The 20,000-nt window shown below is 40.5% G+C and overlaps 2 long non-coding RNA genes across 2 annotated transcripts in view; one reads left to right on the forward strand and one right to left on the reverse strand.

The window, feature by feature from the left end:
* The window catches only part of LOC114647725 (uncharacterized), a 111,501-nt gene that overhangs the window by 43,406 nt on the left and 48,095 nt on the right, over positions 1 to 20,000 (forward strand). The window lies entirely within an intron of this gene.
* LOC114649613 (uncharacterized) lies at positions 1,033 to 4,583 on the reverse strand. Its single transcript, XR_007934382.1, has 3 exons — positions 4,445 to 4,583; positions 2,214 to 2,264; positions 1,033 to 1,110 (listed from the first exon to the last, which is right to left on the reverse strand). It is a non-coding gene; the product is annotated as an uncharacterized LOC114649613 (long non-coding RNA).

The raw sequence follows: 20,000 nt of genomic DNA on the forward strand, positions 1-20,000 counted from the left end.
AAGATGGCAGATAGCTTCATAGGTTCATGTTTGCACATTTAAGTCTATAATACAATGGATTTCTAACCGGCTTTTAATCACTTGTGGGTTTCCCAATTTTAGCAGCCTAATGACCAGAGGATAGAAACCTTGAACCTTGTGGCATATATGCTAATGGTTCTCAGAATAGCCTGTGTGAAGCGGCTAAATTCATTAGAAAATGGTTTGCTTTTCCAAGACATGTGTATTAAATATGTCCTAAACTCAAGAGAATTGGGTGCCAGTAATATTTTATGCCAGCTGCACCATTTTTTATGATGTCCTGCAGCCCTGGGCTGAACAGGAGCCTTACCATGATATAATGACCCTATTACAAAATGCTTATTAAACCTCAATTGGCAAATCTAAATTTATGCTCTAGTTTGGTTTATACCTTTTCCCAGATATGGACTGTCACCCTATGAAGGAATCGATGTTGTTGTGTAGCTAATGCTGTCAGGATAGGAAGGTAGCAGTCAGCTTCTCTCCATGGGGCTAATTGGATTTTATTTGAAGACCCTATTGTTAGAAAACAGTGCCAGTGGTGTCAGGCTGCACTGTCATTACTGTGATTATGGTGGACTTGTTATTCAGTTTTATGTCTGTCAGTTTAAATATTATTGTTGACACAAGTGTAAATGGTTGAAATGCTGATGGGGCCATTACAAATTGATCACTAAGTACAGGAAAATTATACTTGTACTCTGTGAAAGAGGGAGAAGAAATGAGAGTGTGAGCAGATGAGTAAGAACAGGGAATTACTGAACCACAATGAAGACACCAAAACAGAAGATTAAAGGTGAACCTGAAAAGAGCAAAAACTAAACTGGAGAAATCTACAAAAGCAATGAGAAACTGAGCTCAGCACAAGTTGCTTATTTTTACAAGAGCCATCCAATTTGATTTTTGGCAGACAATTGTCAGAAATCAAATGAACTGCAGAGAGTCACCATGGTGGATTAACCAATTTATGTTGAATACTAGAGCTGGAGTGATGACAGAAGACACAAGGAATAGATATGCATGATTGTTTTATTTTAATGGATCACACAATGTCTGTAGTGGTTACAGGCTTCAGTGGATGTGGATCATCTCTTCTCCTACAAAAAAAAAGATAAAAAGATAAATGAGCAGACTGCAGTGAATGTAACAATTAATATTTTACTCAGATGACTGCAGGAGGTCGTATGGTAAAGGACTTCAGTTGTCAGAAGAGGAAAACAAAGAGTTCACATGGATAATAACACACAAGAGATCTTAACTAACATAAGACACTAAATAACCAAAAAAGACATTTTTGTTGTTTTCATTTTAGAAGTTAAATTTTGAAACAATAGGTAAAGAATTGAACTATTTGGATTAGAGTGAGGCATAGAAAACATGCAGGACAATGGCAGAGTCCTATTTCACATCTTACCTCTAATTATCCTAACTTATACAACATTAAAAGTACAGTTTCTAAAAAGGAAGTTCATAAATTCTAATAATGAATTACAAATATCAGACCCATAGAAGGCTACAGTTAGTTCAAGGGGACGTAATTGGCTGGATAATAAATGGCAGGGCAAGTCATAAATGAAAAAGTTGAGAAACTAACAACTGATTGTAGGAATCATAAACGGTTGTTAGCTATGTTGGCCACCATACCTGTCACTTTCTGTGAAAACAAACAATGAGCATTCACCATAAACGTATAGAACTTAGAAACAAATAAAAACTGAAAAGTTGTGAATGCACATGTATTCATCCCCTTTTCTATGAAATCCCTAAATCAGATTTTGTCCAACCAATTAAGTTCAAAACTCACTTCATTAGTTTTTGAGGGTCCATCTGTGTACCATCAGAGTGCCACATGATCTGTCACATGATGTCGGTATAAATAGACCTGTTCTGACAGGCCTCTGAATCTGCTACACCACTAAGCAAACAACATGAAGACCATGGAGCACTCCAAACAGGCCCGAGACAAAGTTGTGAAGAAGCAGAGATCACAATTGGGTAATTATCCCATGGAGCACCATTAAATCTCATTAAAACAGAAAGAATATGGCACCACTACAAATCTGACACGAGAAGGCTACCCATTACAAAACACACCATGTTGAATAATTCAAAGTCTCCAGAACTGACACACCAGACTAGCACTGGCGTTCTCCTTTTTAAATGTGCTAAATGTTTAGGTGAACATCATAGACATAAAACTTACAATGTCTTCTGTTTGCAGAATCGGGGTAATCTGGATGTGCCTGAAACAGAGAAATATGTAACTGATGAGATGAGTAAGGCTTTGGACAAAAGTGTTCTTTAACAGTGAAGACTTCACTCAGTAAGCAACAAATGCTGAAAGAAAATGGAATTGAAAAATAAAGAACTGTTGCCACTTATAGGAAGAAGTTTAACTCATTGTCACTGACACTTTCAACCCTAAAGAATTCCCACCAGTCTCAAAGGTGGAACTCACGATGGAATCATCTGTCACAATGAGATGGCTACATTACCTTCTCCACGCTGATCTTCCCCTCAGGCTCCTCTCAAGAAGTGGCGTACTACTTGACATGACTAGGAAGCCAAGCACAGCTTCAATTGAATTAAATTTAACTGTAGCCCTGAACATCAACCTTCATGGGCCAGATTCCAGAGAAGAGCTTTGCCTTCAGACACAGTTCTGTAAAGGTGACGATCTCACCTTGAAATTCAGCACAGCCAAGGAAACACTCATGAACTTCACAAAGCAGGAGGCGAGCTACACTCCCATCTACTGTACACTTGACAGATATTGTGAAGCAGTCAATGACGTTCACTTTCTTTAAGTCTCAATCACTGTGGACCAGATGGGGGGGTACGACACATCTCAGCTCTCATCAAAAAGTCTCACTGATGCGGTTGATTCCACAGATGACATAAACTTGGGTACCTACTGCTGTGTCCTACAAGTTCAATAGGCACACAGTGCCATCTCTCCTGACCGGCTGTGTGACATTCTGTTAGGGCACCTGCTCAGCCCAGGGACACTGGGCACTACAAAGGGAGGTGAAAGAAGCCCTGAATATTACCGGTAAACAGCTCCCTTTTGTCCAAGCCATAAATAGCACATTTTGTCTCATACAGGTAAGTTTTAAAATCAAACACTGTTGTTCACTGTCACTGTTCTTCTACTTCTGTTCAGAGCTACTAGACAGCTTGTCACATCTACATCTTCATAAGTGTTTCTTATCTATCATCTACTATTGTTTTTATGGCTCATCTTGTGTTCATTGTCTGTTGTATGTACTACATTACCACCACTCATCTGTGGAAGAAATGCAATTACAAAATTCAATCAATCGTGTACTTCTTAGATCTGGTTATGGATGTGTTAAGTTCTGGGATAAAAGACCAAACCACCTGGCGCAGGCTTTGACCTGATGACACTGTGTTGTGTTGCACCAGAAAAGAGAAAGTGGAGAGTAAGCTGGAAGAATGGAGAAGGACTTTGGATATTAGAATGTTGAAGATGAATAGGAAGAGGACAGAATATCTGAGGTTTGTTGATAAAGAGGATTCAGAAGTTATCTTGCAGGGAGAGCTATTTACAAGAGAGCTCAAAATGGAGAATTAAATGCAGAGATAACCCAGAGTGTTGTTTGGATGGATCAAATGGAAGGTTTTTAGGACAGCAATAAGAGCGCAGGAGAAGAAGTTGGATGTTGAAGAAATGATAATGTTAAGATGGATGTGTGAAATTACAAAAAAGGACAGAATAAGAAATGAGAGACAAAGGTACAACAAAAATGGGAGAGACAATTAAGAAGAATAGGAAAGTTGGTGAAATTGTATGGGCAGGTGATGAGGAGAGATGATGACCAAGTGGCCAAATGAGTGATGGGGATGGAAATTCACAGGAAGAGAAAGGAAGGGAGGCCAAAGCAGAGATGGGTGGATAAAGTAAAGAAAAAGGGCCTGACTGGCGAGGAGGTGAAGGAATAAGTTGTTTGGAGAAGGTTGATCAGGCACATGGAGCCTCAAATAGACGTGGAAAAAATGAAGAGCAAGAAGAATAAATTGTGTGCAGATGACTATAAACCTGAACTTCAGTGTAAACCTTCACAATGTTTTAAAAGCAGCAGATGGTTGCTTTTGTCATTTGGTAAAATTTAATGTTTATGTTTTGTGTTTTGGAATATTCTGCTTGATGTACTAATATCATTTAATTTGCTTTTAAGAAGAAAGAAAAATGAAACAGACACCACAGGTGTTGAAGCCCGGTCCTACTGCTAATTTCAAAGATTTAAATGTAGACTAAAAGTTGAATAATTCTGTTTTTAGTCAGCACTGAAAACCATTCAGTGTGCTACATTGCTGTGTCTGAGAGCCTGTTGTATTCATGTATTTTAGAGTAAACCATCTGAAATATGGAAAAAAATCTTAATAGAGCATTAATACTCACCACAGCCATTGCGACCAGCATAGCGAGGGTGGCAAGGAGGCAAACTGCTTTCTCAAAGAACATGGTGATCGGCTCAGATGATGAGGTCTCAGGATCTGTGAACACTGGGCTGTCTGATGCACTTTTATACTCTATATTCAACTATGCAAATATTTCAATGAATGAAAACAATTCTGATCTCATTCATTTGTAATGCTGTGTAAGACAGACACTGAGCAAAACATTTGGCTCTTTGTCAACGAGGCATTTGCACATAAACTTTTTTTACTGATGACCTAAAGGTAGTTTTATTAAGGCACATGCTTGTCACAGAAGAATTAAAAATAAAAAATTGAAGCATTCTGAGGTACCAAACCCACATCTAGTCTTTAAATGATTAAGGAAGATGGCACAGACACCAAGAAAGGGTGAAATAAATTATAAAGAATAATAAATAAGAACATTAGTATGGGTTCAGTCAGGTTATGAAGGTCATGATAATGCAAGCAAAAAAATGAAATAGAAAGACTTAAAGGGAGAAGTGAAGCAGCAAGACAGGGAGACCAACAAACGCAGAAGCTTGCAGAAGAGCAGCTATATACTGGAGGAAAGCCTTTCCAGCGGGGCTAATGCAGGTCAAGTCCTTTTTAGGTGAATATAATGTGTAAAGCACCTTTTAGGATAGCTGATCTTGGTGTCCGACTGCATGAAACAACTCTCCCCCACATGTAATCTTCAAGGAAGTTTCTCTGGATGATTCAATTTTTGTTAAGATATGTTGAGTGGACTGTACTGCACAAAGTTCTGAAACTTCAAAGTCTCCCATTGAAAAGCATTGGTGAATTTACAGCCTCTTGTATTGGCAAACCTAGGAACAACCTGTGCGACTTGAACTACAAATTTTCTACTATTCCAATTTTACTCTGACAATGGTTACACCAACTTGTATATTTTGTATGTTTTCATTTTTTCACCTTTCATAGACAAGACTAATGTCAAACAGATTCCCAATACAAATTAATGGATCACCGGCAGAGATAGGAACTCAGTGTCCTGGCCGCTTGAGTGTGTAGGACGCCAAACCTCTTTCAGTAAGTCGAGCTCTGCGTGTGCAGAAAGCTTTGCATGCATCTCCTGCCTCATGATGCTTTAAGTCATAATAGGTAGGTTAAATGATCATAATGGATTAATAAAGCATCTATCTATCTATCTATCTATCTCTATCTATCTATCTAATTGTAAATGTACGAAATATAAGCAAAGGAACAAAGAGTTATCTAGATATGAATAAAGTACCCAGAGGTTGTAAGTTGTACGTTGTTGTACACAAACCAAACAAACATTTTGTCAGTACTGTATGCTGTACACTCTGCAAATTATACTGATTCACAATTTCAGTGTCACTAAGCTTTCTACTGTGGTCAAACATTCAGTCCTGATTTTAGGCTATGCGTCCCATTAAATGACTGTTTTAACGGGTTGCCCATCTAATAAGACATTGTTCTGCTAAAGACAAACATCCCCACAATATATTTAGGACAGTTTGTATGAAACTCCAAGGTGGACCTCGCAAACCACAGCTCCAGGTTTGATGTAATGTACGTATCATAGTGTGGTTCAAAATCCAACAGGGTAAGCTTGAATAAGAACTTGTGTTAAACTTGAACATTATGACCAGGACAACCAAGAAACAGAGAAAAACAGACAGTACTGTCGTTTATTTGTTTCCACCTCAAGCACTGTGTGCATTAAATCTTCTCTGTTGACAAGGACAGAAAGTAAGCATTGAACAATCAAGGATGGGCATAAATTACAACAAAGGAAAGTAGGACCCTGGACTTGTTTTATGCCAAAGTTAAAGAGGCATATAATTCTCATGATTTGCCACCTTAAGGCTGATCAGACCATAATTTGGTGCAACTCATACTAGCTTATAAAACCATTGTCCAGTGGATGCCAGCCACCTATCAGACACATAAAGGTGCTCTGATCTCCTTTCTCCACAGAGCCTACTTCCACTTGAACAACATCGGCAGCACAGTCAGGATGATGGTCTCTGACTTTTCCAGTGCATTTAATATCATTCTGCCTTATTGACAGGAGAGACAGCTCAAAGCTTTGAATCTTGATGCTCCCACAGTCTCCTGGATCATAGACTACCTTACCAACAGACAGCAGTTTGTGAGGCTGAGGACTGTGTATCAAAAATGGTGGTATGTGATAGCAGAGCACCTTAGGGAACTTTTCTGTCTCCATTCCTGCCCACCCTCTTCACAACAGACTTCCAGCACAATACCAATGCTTGCCATCTATAGAAAGTCTCAGATAACATCATAGGTTGCATTAATAATGAATATGAGTCAGAGTAGAGGAAGGTCGTGCAGGACTGTGTTGTGGTGCAGAGATAATAACCTGCAGCTCAACATCAGCAAAACAAAAGAGCTGCCTGTGGACTTCCAGTATGCCAAGGAGTCTCTGAGACAAGACACCTTCCAGAGTGAGGATGTGGAAGTGATGCAGAGCTGCAAGTACCTCGGGGTCCACATAAACAACAAACTGGACTGGTCTGACAATACGAGGGTTGTCTGGGTTCCGCGCGGAATTTTATCGTTTGTCGAGTGTCAGCCTGTTGAAACCTGTTCTGCTGTGTAGAGGGATTATTCAAGTGGTTGCATGTTTTTGTTCAGATGTTTTGCTCCCTCTCTTCCTTCAGAATGAACACGAGAAGCAAACGAACTGAGAGTGCGCAGCCGGCACTAGCGGCGAAGCTCCCGACTCCGTGCGTGTGTGACTTTCGAGTGATGATTTTTTACGACTTTTCTGATGGTTTAATCTGCTCGGTGGAACGCACCATGTTTGCCATCTTTTTCAACATCGATGGCATTGTCGCGTCAATTCCGCTGATGGAGAGGAAAACTGTGACCTCTGAGTGGTACACCACTCAGTGCCTGCCTGACGTTTTTTCTACGATGGCTAGAGGCCGGTCCAAGAACTTGCGAAGGCACTTTTTGCATCATGACAATGCGCCAGCCCACACGGCTAATGCGACGAAGCATTTCATTGAAGACAGTGGTGTCAACGTTTTGAACCCACCACCCTACTCGCCTGATCTTGCACCATGTGACTTTTGGCTCTTCTCGAAGGTGACAGAACCCCTTCGAGGCCACAACTTCGAAACTCGAGAGGAACTGATTGCAGCTGTCAAAGAACAGCTGGACAACCTCCCAAAGACAGCCTTTCGCAAGTGTTTTGCGGCGAGGGTCAGAAGAGCCCAAAAGTGCATTGATGTTGGCAGTGAATACTTGGAAAAAGTTTAAAAAGGATCAAAGTACATGAGAAAAATAGAAAGAAAAATCCTTGGCTACTTATTTCGAGTGATTCCGCGTGGAACCCAGACAACCCTCGTATAGTGGCACTGGACAAGAAGGGTCAGAGCAGAATGGGCTTCCTAAGGAGACTCAGGTCTTTTGATGTACTCAGTGGATGACGTTTTGTGTAGTATCATTGAATTGCAGAGTCTGATTTTTCAGACTCTGATTTTGGTGCAAATGATCTGGATATCGAGATTGAAAACTAAAGTGAGCTACTGGCATCAGCTGATCATGATGTTGAGCAGCTGACGCACCTACAACAATATTCACCTGGGAGGACCGCCACTTACAATGATAAGAGGTACAAACCAAATTGTGTTGCACTGCGACCGCTGCTGCCGCCACCACCAGAGTTGGAAATAAATGTAATGAAAGTACTTGCCCTTTTTAATATTTTCATGAGATTGTTTTCTTCTGGCATATCACTTTGGATCGTATTGTTGGAGAGAGGTATTGTTTTCAGCTTGTCAGCCTTTTTTCACCAGCTGTTCTTTGCAGCATATCAACAGCTGTCAGTAAAATGAAATTGTCTGCAATTGTATGTGGCTTACTAGCTATTGCAATGCAAAATGCAACTAAATAACTTGCTAGTAATGCTTTTTCATTTTAGTGATGGTTGCTGAAGGAAAAATGGCTTGCTTCTTGTGGAGGTAGTTCAGATTTCTTTCAAAGAATTTCACAGGCTTGGCTTTTTTGTCGGTGGAACGGTGGCGCAGTGGGTAGCGCTGCTGCCTCGCAGTTAGGAGACCCGGGTTCACTTCCCGGGTCATCCCTGCGTGGAGTTTGCATGTTCCACCCATGTCTGTGTGGGTTTCCTCCGGGTGCTCCGGTTTCCTCCCACAGTCCAAAGACATGCAGGTTAGGTGCACTGGTGATTCTAAATTGTCCCTAGAGTGTGTGTGCGCCCAGCTCAGGGTTTGATTCCTGCCTTGCGCCCTGTGTTGGCTGGGTTTGGCTCCAGCAGATCCCCATGACTCTGTAGTTAGGATGTAGCAGGTTGGAAAATGGATGGATGGATGGATGGAATTATAATCATAAGTCAGTGTCACTGATCCCCGAACCACAGACACAATGTTACCCAACAAATAAAGGATTTTTATTTGTCACAAACCTTCCCAAGTGAACACAGCCATTGAATACACAATCACAGTTCTCTTCAACTCTGTCTACCCTCCTGATGAGGGTCGCCCACAGCCTCTCAACTCTGACTCTCTGATCAAGGTGAGACGCCTTCTTTTATGTTGGAACCAAGAGAAGAAAATGTACTCCAAAACAGGGAGGTCATCTGCTGGCAGCATCCCTTGGTGGCACCCAGGGACCCCAACAAGTTTACTCTTCAGAACTACAGCTTCCTTACTGTTCTGCTGGTATCCAACCTGGGACCATGCCAGAGAGGCTCTGCCACTTCACATATCGTACTGGGGGTTGAATTGTTATTGGAAGAAGAACTCCCCCAGTCCATCCATTAGTCTTTGTCCCACACTGGAATTAGAATGAGACATCAGCTGGGATATAACTCCATCTATGCTGTCACACTACATACTTGATTGATTGATTGAGTTAATGAGCTTCTGTAAAAAGTCAAATCTATCTATCTATCTATCTATCCAACCCACTTAGTCCTGAACAGGGTCATGGGGGTCTTCTAGATCCTTTCCCAGCTAGCACAGGGTGCCAGTCTATCTCAGTGTGAACACAGGCATCCATACACACACACCCCAATCACACACTAGGGCCAATTCACATTACCTGCATGTCTTTGGATTGTAGGAGGAAACAGGAGCACCCGGAGGAAACCCATGTAGATATGGTGAGAACATGCCCTTAACATATAAAGCTGGGGAAACAGGAACATGAAGCAGCACTTTAGGGTATTTTTTTTTAATTCTTCTTTCCTATCTGGGGATCTCGTCCAACTTTGAGCTGCTGACAGCAGTGTCTGAAGCATTCACAGGGTTGAGAGAAGCTGCAAAAGGTCAGGCCAACCAGTGTCTGTTTTTCTCCTGTTTAGGTGAGATGGGGAGCTGATGCTGGAGGACACGTTCTCAACTGCTAAGACTTCTCTATCTCTTACTCTCCATGTCTTTCCTTTGCTTCAGAGCACATCACTTGTAGGACAACAAGATACCAAGGATTGCAATGATCAGCATCTTACTACTTCTGCTTGGCTTGAATGAATTTATGTAAAGTTCCCAGGTTGTATGATGTTGTGTATCTTTGTATATCTGCTGTTATTGGTTTTAATGAAAATAAATATAATTTACAAGTAAAAGCTTAATACTCAGTTCCTTTCTCTAATTCTTGTTAGCATTGACGAAAGTCTTCATTGTCCAGTCCATGTCTAGCTAAGGTACTTTAAGGCCACATGATGATGCTGAAGTGAAGTCCTCCATTGGTGGTAAAGCTGACTTGAAGTAAAGGTTTGGAAATGAAAGACAGTCCCAGTCAGCAAGGTGTCTACCATTAGGGGTGCCACGGGTTACGAGACAGACGGTGAGACAAATAAGAGCTTACAGGTAACTGGTATTGACCGTTCTTTATATCCATCACTTACAGACAACCTAAGAGTACAGTTGGTATCATTTGTGTTAGGTGGACTGATAACAACATTTTGTTCGTTGATTTTCAAATTGAAGCTCACTCACAATGAAATAAAACAAAAAACATTCATTAAACTGGCTACCTTTCAAGAAACAATAAGGGCAAAAAGAAAAAAAAAACTCCCTACCTTGGATCAAGCTTCATAAAAACGATGCAGAATGAGGTCTGTTATTAAAGTCTGAACACTCACAGCAGAGCCTGGGCAGCCTTGAGGTGAACTGCAATGGTGGCTAACGTGGTGCTCAGTCACGGGGCACAAGGGTGTCAGGATTTACTTTATTTATTGTGCAGATAGCGACAAGAAGCAAAAACCTCAAGGGAATGAGAGAAAGAAGAAGTTAGTGAATTTGCATCAGCTTACACTGTGGCCATTTCACAAAACATTTAGATCTTTTATTTTAATATTCCTCTTATTCATTATGTCATTAAAGACCTGAAGCCAGTTTTGTGAAGCCGCACCTTTTTATTTTATTATTCTGTATTTGACACGCAGTGTTATTCAGGATCACAGTCCTAGACTATTTACATGTTTTTTTTATAACTGCAGCTCTACAGAGTTAGGTGACCCCCTTAGGACCACAAACTGAAGTTAACACATTAAATGTGAAATGGTGGTCTTGTGGGCAGTAACTAGGCAGAGGATATGACCCCAGAGCTCCTAAAGATGGACTTTTGTTAACTTGAAGAAATTGAAACTTGCATACAATTCAGACAACTCAATGCTCTTGGCTTTCTGACTGACTTTATTAACCTGTTGTGCACCTGATAAGGGAATTCGGGACCAGTTGTGCAATCAGGACTGGCGCAGCTGCACTACTGAGGCGACTTTAGTTTTGAAATGCTGACAGTGCATCTGTGACGATGAGACCACTGAAGTTAGTCATTTTATTATTTATTATTATTATATGGTGAATCTCTCTGATAAAGGCTAAGTGTTGAAATGAAATGCTAAAACTTCAGCTTAGTTGCTGTATGTCTCTGCTAAATGATAAATGTTGCACTTAAATGATACATTTCAGACTTAAATGTTATATGTCCCTGCTGAACAATAAATATCTAACATAAATGGCTTATTCATGGGTGTTGATCTCCGGTCCCGGAGTGGCTGCAGGTTTTCATTCTAACCATCTTCTTAATTAGTGACCGGTTTTTGCCACTAATTAACTTCTTTTGTCTTTGTTTTAATTAAGTTGACTCGGGCCCCTTTGTTGTTTCTTTTTCCTTAATTAGCAGCCAAATAATAATGAGACACGAAACAAGCCGCCACGTGACCATCTCACCTGTGCCCATCACACATGATCTGAAAATAAAGACAGGTGAAGGTCTCAGTAAGGCTGATCTGTCAGGTCACCCAAACATTTTGATGGTGTTCTTAGAAAAAAGCAGAAAATCAACAGTTTTGGAAATGATTTCTGTGGCAGAATGAGAAGCAACAAGCCATGGAATTAAATAATGAGTTTAATTAATAGCAAGAATGGGGTTCTCATTAAGAAAGTAATTAGAGTGAAATTGGTTTACCTGCTCATCTCTTTCTTGTTTCATGTCTCATTTCTGTTTGGCTGCCATTTAATGAAGAAGAGAATCATTTCAGAAAAACTGTATCCTTAAAAACAGCACTATGAAAAAGAGGGGAAAAATAATTTAATTAATAGTGAAAACGGTTAACTGATTAGGAAAAGGGTTAGAATGAAAAATGGCAGCCACTGCGGCCCACCAGGCCCAGAGTTTGAAACCATCCATCCATTTTCCAACCTGCTGAATCCGAACACAGGGTCACAGGGGTCTGCTGGAGCAAATCCCAGCCAACACAGGGCACAAGGCAGGAACCAATCCCGGGCAGGGTGCCAACCCACCGCAGGACACACACAAACACACCCACACACCAGGGTCAATTTAGAATCGCCAATCCACCTAACCTGCATGTCTTTGGACTGTGGGAGGAAACCGTAGCACCCGGAGGAAATCCACGCACACACGGGGAGAACATGCAAACTCCATGCAGGGAGGACCCGGGAAGCGAACCCAGGTCTCCAAGTCTCCCAACTGTGAGGCAGCAGCGCTACCCACTGCGCCACTGTGCCGCCCGAGTTTGAAACCCCTGTGCTAAATGTTGCACTTAATTAGGTAAATGTTGCACTTAAATGGCTATATAGTGTACTTAAATGATAAATGTTGCACTTATATGCTAAATGTCCAATTTAAAATTTATCTATTTAAATACTAAATTTCTCTGGTAAATGATAAACATTCCACTAAAAAGAAAAACGTCTCAGCTAAACCCTAAATGTTAAAAAGTCACTTAAATGACCTAAAAGTCACTTAAATGATTAAATGTCACACTTAAAAGTTAAATGTCCAAATTAAACACTAAATATCAACTTTTATGTCACACTTAAAACACTAAACGTCACACTTCAATGCTAAATCCCATTGGGATTAATAAAGTATCTATCTATCTATCTATCTATCTATCTATCTATCTATCTATCTATCTATCTATCTATCTATCTATCTATCTATCTATCTATCTAAATGTCAAATTTAAATGATTAAAAATCAAACAAATTGTAAATATTCTGTTGAAACCACTAATTACAGTATCTCAGTTAAAGGCTATATATCTAACTTAAACGGCTAAATGGTGCACTTAAATGATAAATGTCCCATTTGAGGAGCTAAATCACGAACTTAAATGTTAAAGTTTATACCTAAATGGTGTGATGGAAACCAGGGAGTCCGTGAGCCCCAAACCTGAACATAAAGGTGTGTTTTTATTACATAATAACCTCCAGAATAGCAAAAGCACAAGTTATTTCTCTCACAATTTACCTCTCCTCACAATTCCTCTCCTCTCTTCTCACCATCACACTGCCCTCCTCCAGTTGACTGTTGCCTTCCTTCCTTCCAGCTCCGACTCACCTGGATAAGGGAGCGCAGTCCCTTTTATTGCAGGCCCAGAGTACTTTCAGTGATAGGGCTGTTGCCCTATGGAAGTACTTCTGGGTGATACAGAACTCCAAAATAACGGGGAGCACATCTCCCTGCAGCTCCCTCTTGTGGCACCCACACACCTCAGGAGGGCTGTTCTGCTGGACTACATTTCCCAGCATGCCCTACTGGTTCCATACTTTGTACTGATATACAGGGCTGCTGCCATCTAGTGTCCTGGGGGAAAAAAAAAGTCCCCAGTGACATATTCTTCCAGTGGACTATCTGTCCATCTACTTTTGCCATCTCTTCCAGGTCTGGAACTTTTTCTCCCCTGGCCGGGATGCATGTCTGCCTGTTAGGAGCATCCCATTTGGGTAAGGAACCATTCCCTCTTTTGGTCGGCATGCCCATCCAAATCATGTGCCATTTATCATGGTTAAATGTCAAATGTAAATGCTAAACATGTAAGTAAAATGATAAATGTTTCCCGTTAATGCCTAAATGTTTCACATAAATAATGAACATCCAATTTAAAGGCTAATATCCAACTTAAATGGCTAAATGTCAAACTTAAATGGCTAAGTTTTGCACTTAAATGCTAAACAGCCAACTTAAAAGGTTGAAAATCGCACTTACGTGCTAAATATTAAACAAATTGCTAAATGTCATACTTAAATGCTACAAATCCAACATTAATGATAAATGTCACATTGAAACTGATAAATGACACATTTTAATGCTAAATGTTCCATTTAAATGACTATATGTTGCACTTAACAGTTTTTCTCCATTGTTTGGATGCAATGTCCCCAACTGTAGTCAAATTTGGCAAATGTAGTTTATGACACACGTGCGCATGGGAGGCAGCTAAAGGGCTTGAATAAGGACAATTCCAAATCAGACCGGGATGTGGCAAAGTGCACTGACTCTTTTTTTCGCTTTCCTGCAGACAATTCACAGGAGATTCCACCTGGCCCTCTTGACATCACTTCCAGGTCCGAGCCTATCCGAGCCAGAGGGGCTCCGGCCCCTGTGATCTCACGTCCAGGCTCGTACCTATGGCTGAAGACCCTTGTGAGCCTGACCTCTTTGACCTCACTTACTGTCTTCCCCTTTAAAAGCCTCCACCTTTTCCCTATTCCCACAGTTCTGTTTTGGACTCGGTTTTGTGCACATCAGTGCTGTTTACATTTTCGCAACTTTGCAGCCAGGATACAAAATATACGGGTGGCTTCCCCAAACCTTGCTATGACTCAGAGTGGAGTTTGTGACACTGGCGTAGCTGGCAGGATGGTTGGATCCCAGAGGAGAAAGGGACAGGAGCTGCAACAAACCCAGGTGGGAGCGTACCGGGGACGAGTTTTCAGGTGGGGAGGGTGTACCACTATTCAGGAGGACCCAGTGTGGGCTCTGCTCCTAGCACACTTGACTGGACAACCCAGGCAGGCCAGGGGGTGTGCAGGAGGGGCTCACATACTTGGGCTGCCCCGGAGGGGGGGAGGCGAAGGGGGCTTATTATGTGCCTATCTCCCTGTAAAGGCAGAATCCCAAGTTCCACCTGGGGGTGCCCCAGACTGGAGGTGAAGAAAATAAGACAGTGGAGACTCGACCCAGAGCGGCCGACCCACAAGCAGACCTGGGGGCGCATGTATAAACAGTGCATATGCACAGAAATGTTGCATACGAACTTTTCCACACTCAAATCGCGATGTATAAAACCTAAACTTGGCGTAAAGCCACGTACATTTCCACAATACCTCATACCCTGGAGTATGCAAGTTCTCCGCTTGGTTTTGCAGACTGGCGGCACCTAGCGTCAAAGCAGTGCTACTGTTCCAGTGTGGTTATCCTTTCTTTCTTAGATCCACATCCCTGACGCGGCTTTATAAATACACTGAAATTAATCGCATATTGTTTATTAGTTTAAGGCATCTGATTGTGTAGAAGGAAAATTTTTTATATTAGCATAGAAATAGCAAATTAACATAAAGAGCCATAAAAAGTAATTAAAAGCTTCTAAAACATTAGATTAAGCATAAATTAGAACATTAAGGAAATAAGATAGGTCAAGTAAATAGTTAACTAAAAATCAGTCATTTTGCATTATTTTTTAAGCTTACAGCAGAATTGCTAGTGTGGGAAAGAACAGATAAAGAAAAGAAGATTGAGAACACCTGTGTCCAGAGATAGGAAGCTAAAAGAATGATACCACAGAGAAAAGATGGCTCTGAAAGGCACGTACGAAGCCAGCTGAAATATTGAATCAGCAAAGATGGCAATAAGGCATTGCTGCCAAGGGCAGGTGATGTAATGCAAGGAAAATGAAAAAATATGTTCTAACATAAATAAGTTTAGAAAATTAGTAATACTAACATTTAACCTAAGTACAGAAATAAAATGTAAACCAAGCGTGCCAAGCAGATGATTAAATAAAGGCACATGCTATATTTCTTTTAAATCAAAGCTTAAGCTTCAGGCCAACATTATAAAAATTTTTGGAAGGCTTAAGAAAGGAAATGACAAGAGGAAATCCATGTATGGAATTAAGACCTTGGCCAGTTACAGAAATAAGAAAAAAATAGCTAGAAGTGAACAATAGACAAGTAGAAATACCGAGGGGCCAGCTGCAGTGAAGTCAGGAGATAATAAGGGTTCCCATGGGAACTCAAGGGAAGGCCGGACAGGAGTAGAGGGGATTCAGAGGAGATGACCAAAAGAGCTCATTTGAGCGAGGTCGGAGAAGATAGGAAATGACATAAGAAAAGCCCAAATATGGTAAGAGGAAGCCATCTGCCCAGCCTTAGACCAATCAAAATAAGCAGAACAGAAACCTAGAGAAAACAATGGACAGTAAAGCCAGGTACAGAATGAGCTAATTGAGCAAGGACAAAGTGATAAGAAAATGATATATAAGTTTTGGATTTTGAACTGTTCGAGGCTCAGCTCAATTTGGCCGTATTGGGTTGAGTCCTTGTTATTTTTGTTATTATTATGCTTATTTTATTGCAATAAAACTGTAACTCTGTTTGACTATCCCGAGACTCCTAATAGCCTTTATTTCAGGTAAAAAGCCTTCTGATGCCGAATTTTTCGCCATGACAATTGTAATTATCCATCCATCCATTTTCCAACCCGCTGAATCCGAACACAGGGTCACGGGGGTCTGCTGGAGCCAATCCCAGCCAACACAGGGCACAAGGCAGGAACCAATCCCGGGCAGGGTGCCAACCCACCGCAGGACACACACAAACACACCCACACACCAAGCACACACTAGGGCCAATTTAGAATCGCCAATCCACCTAACCTGCATGTCTTTGGACTGTGGGAGGAAACCGGAGCGCCCGGAGGAAACCCATGCAGACACAGGGAGAACATTCAAACTCCACGCAGGGTGGACTCGGGAAGCGAACCCGAGTCTCCAAACTGCGAGGCAGCAGCGCTACCACTGTGCCACCGTGCCACCCCAATTGTAATTAGCCTGTAACAATATAATGGTCCACAGAATGGCCAAACTATTCAAAACACCATAGCTGCTTTAGAGTTGTTACTGTCACTGCACCTTCTTCTTTTTCTTTCAGCTTCTCCAGTTAGGGGTTGCCACAGCGAATCATCTTTTTCCATATTACTCTCACTGCACCACTCGGAGTATTTATATCACTGCACTTGAGTGTGGATTCACAGCACTACAGCAGCGGATCGGAAAGAGAATTATCGGTATACAGCATCAAGCACACAATACCTCAGCCATGCTGTCTATTTGAACTGCTCTCATATGGTAAACACTTCAGAGCCTTTCCTGTAGGGACCTTGTGGTTCAGAAACAGTTTCATCCCAAGAACTTTAAATGCACTCAATCAGTTCAAGTGCTCCTTGTAGAACTGTTTGTACTTATAAGTACAATTACCTCAATGTAAAGTTGTGATACAGTTATAATATTGCTTAACATGAGCCACTTTATAAAGCATGTATTTACATATGATGACAATATCATTTTTAAGGTGAAATGCAGCAAAATATGTTTATTACATTATACAGATAAAGTGTTAACATTATTTAAATAATCTATATTGTTAATAATTAAACATGTAAGGACACAGTGTCTCAGCACTGGCAATGAGCTAGCGGCCATTCAGGATTGTTTCTACCTCGCTCTGTATTCTTTCTGGGACTGGCGCGACCCTGGAAGGATAGATGGATAGAATAATTAAACATGTACTACGAAGATATTTCAATGTTCCTTAAAAGTTTTCAAGAATTGGCGTTTTAAGCCTACGGATGGCTTGACATCTATTACAGAGCTGATCGTGTGACGATTTGTTACTTGGAGAATGATAAGGAAGGACATGAATTGGAGGTTAGTATGTTTGAAAGAGACAGTACTGCTGCAATACATTATTTCATCGAAGGTCAAACACGACACAGAAAGCATCTTGCGGGAGGCAGGAACAATCTCTGGATGAGGCACCAGCTCGCGTTCCCATGTTTAATACATGCTTTAACTCCTATCATCATGAAAATGATATCAAGTATACATCTCAGTATTTAAATTATTCAGAGAGCTCTAATATCACAATTGTAATGGATTCTGTGTCCAGTCGAGAGGAAGAGAAAGCCCGTTTAAGAAGCACATAGTGATTCACACACATAGAGCACATAGAAGAACAAATACAATACAAAGCATTTAACGTGCTACTCTAGTTACGATGGAATTTAAGAAAATAGTAAATTAAAGATTTTAAGATGAAGTTTATGATGTTCTACTTTAATGACAAAATAAACTATGTGATTAAAGTGGAAATTTCGAGATTAAAGTTGATATTTCAAGCTTTTTTTCCCACTGTGTCCCTATTTTTTTCTTCTTTTCTCTGTACCCTAATATGCTTCCATATGACACTCAGACAGTTGGTTATGACTGTGACTTTGATATCTGACAACTTCTTTTTTATTTTGGGCACTGTGCGACTTTGTGAACTTGAACTTTCGATTTTCTCCTACACTCTATGTCATTCAATCAGATTCTTTTTGTTGTTTATACCACTGTTTAAGCCAACAAGTAGTACGTTTTTCTTTGCCTCCACTTGGTATTCGCTGAAATTCTTCTATTTTTCTCTGTGTTTTTGCCATTGTCTTTTCACAGAATGCTGATCTTATGGGCTATATATGTTTACTTGCATATTCAAAGAGGGATAATTCTGGGAGGAGTTGGGGAGTGGCAGCGGACGCATTGACGTGCGTTACTTTTCACACTGACCAGGATTTATGGAGCAGAAGAACGTGGTTGTTGGCATTCGTACAGATTTATGCATTTGGACTTTTTTGTGCGTTTTAACATTTCCGTTTTTATCCATACGCCATATTTTAGTGTGAATTCTATGCACGGTGATATGCATGAGGCCCTTGGAGAGCTACTGTGGCTGCAGGTTTTCATTCTAACCCTTTTCTTAATTAGTGACCAGATTTTGCTGCTAATTAACTCTTTTCCTTAATTTTAATTGTTGCGCAACTTAAGACTCAGGCCCATTAATTATTTCTTTTTTCCATAATTAGCAACCAACCAATATTAAGAAACAAAATGTACCAACACATAAACAACACAGTAATGTTGATCTGCTCAGGTCCACAAAACATTTTGACCGCGCTCTTAAAAAAGAAAATCAACAGTTTTGAAAATGTTTGCCATGGCAAAATGACCGCCATGGAATTAAATAACGGGTTTAATTAGCAACGAGAATTGGCTTCAAATTAAGAAACTGAATGAAGTAAAGATGGTTGGTGTTCGAGGCCCCAAATTAGTTGCTCATCTGTTGTCTCACTTCACCTCAGATTTATGTTTAAGTGCTGTTTAAGGAAAAAAGAATCAATTCAGTGGTCAGAGTCTCAAGAAAAGTCAATTAAAATAAAGGGAAATAGTTAATTAGCAGCAAAAAACTGGTCACTAATTAAGAAAAGAGTTAGAAGGAAAACTTGCAGCCACAGTAGCTCTCCAGGACTGGAGTTGGAGACCCCTGCCCTAGAGCAAGGGTCTCCAATCACAGTCCTGAAGGGCCGCAGTGGCTGCAGGTTTTTGTTCCAACCAGACTGCTAATCAGTGACAACACCTGATCACACTGATCTCATTTAATTAGCTGGGATTTGTTATCTCCTGTTCTACATTCAGAAAAGCACAGTAGCGTGATTTTTCATTTATAAGACATTTAGAAAAATTTCTGCTTTTGCTATGAATTTAAATGCTTTGTTTTGTTGATTTCATTGTATTTTGCCCTTTGTCTGTGCAGTTTACCCACTACGTTGTATCTTATTAATGACAATTAAAAATGAAAAGAGCAGACAGCTGGGCTAACAACACTGAAAAATCAAAGGCTGCTGCTACTTTAGTGTTAGACCCACTAATTAGTAAATAATTGATTAATTAAACAAGAATACCTGGAAAAACAGAATGAAAGTCAAAATGAAAATATTGTTAAAAAGAAAAAAAATACAATATTCCCATATAACTGCTTGGTCTATTTTATTATACAGTATATTGTTACACACGTGTGCTTAGGAGGCAGCCAACAAGCCCAGAGGTGAGTGAAAGTGTACAAGACAAAGGGGTTATTGCGGGTATTAACACCTCTCTCCTTTCCGTTATAATTCAAGAAGAAAAATAATAAAACAACGCACTCACCGGA

Source organism: Erpetoichthys calabaricus, chromosome 3 (genome assembly GCF_900747795.2).
Source record: "Erpetoichthys calabaricus chromosome 3, fErpCal1.3, whole genome shotgun sequence".
Classification (NCBI taxonomy): Eukaryota; Metazoa; Chordata; class Cladistia; order Polypteriformes; family Polypteridae; genus Erpetoichthys; species Erpetoichthys calabaricus.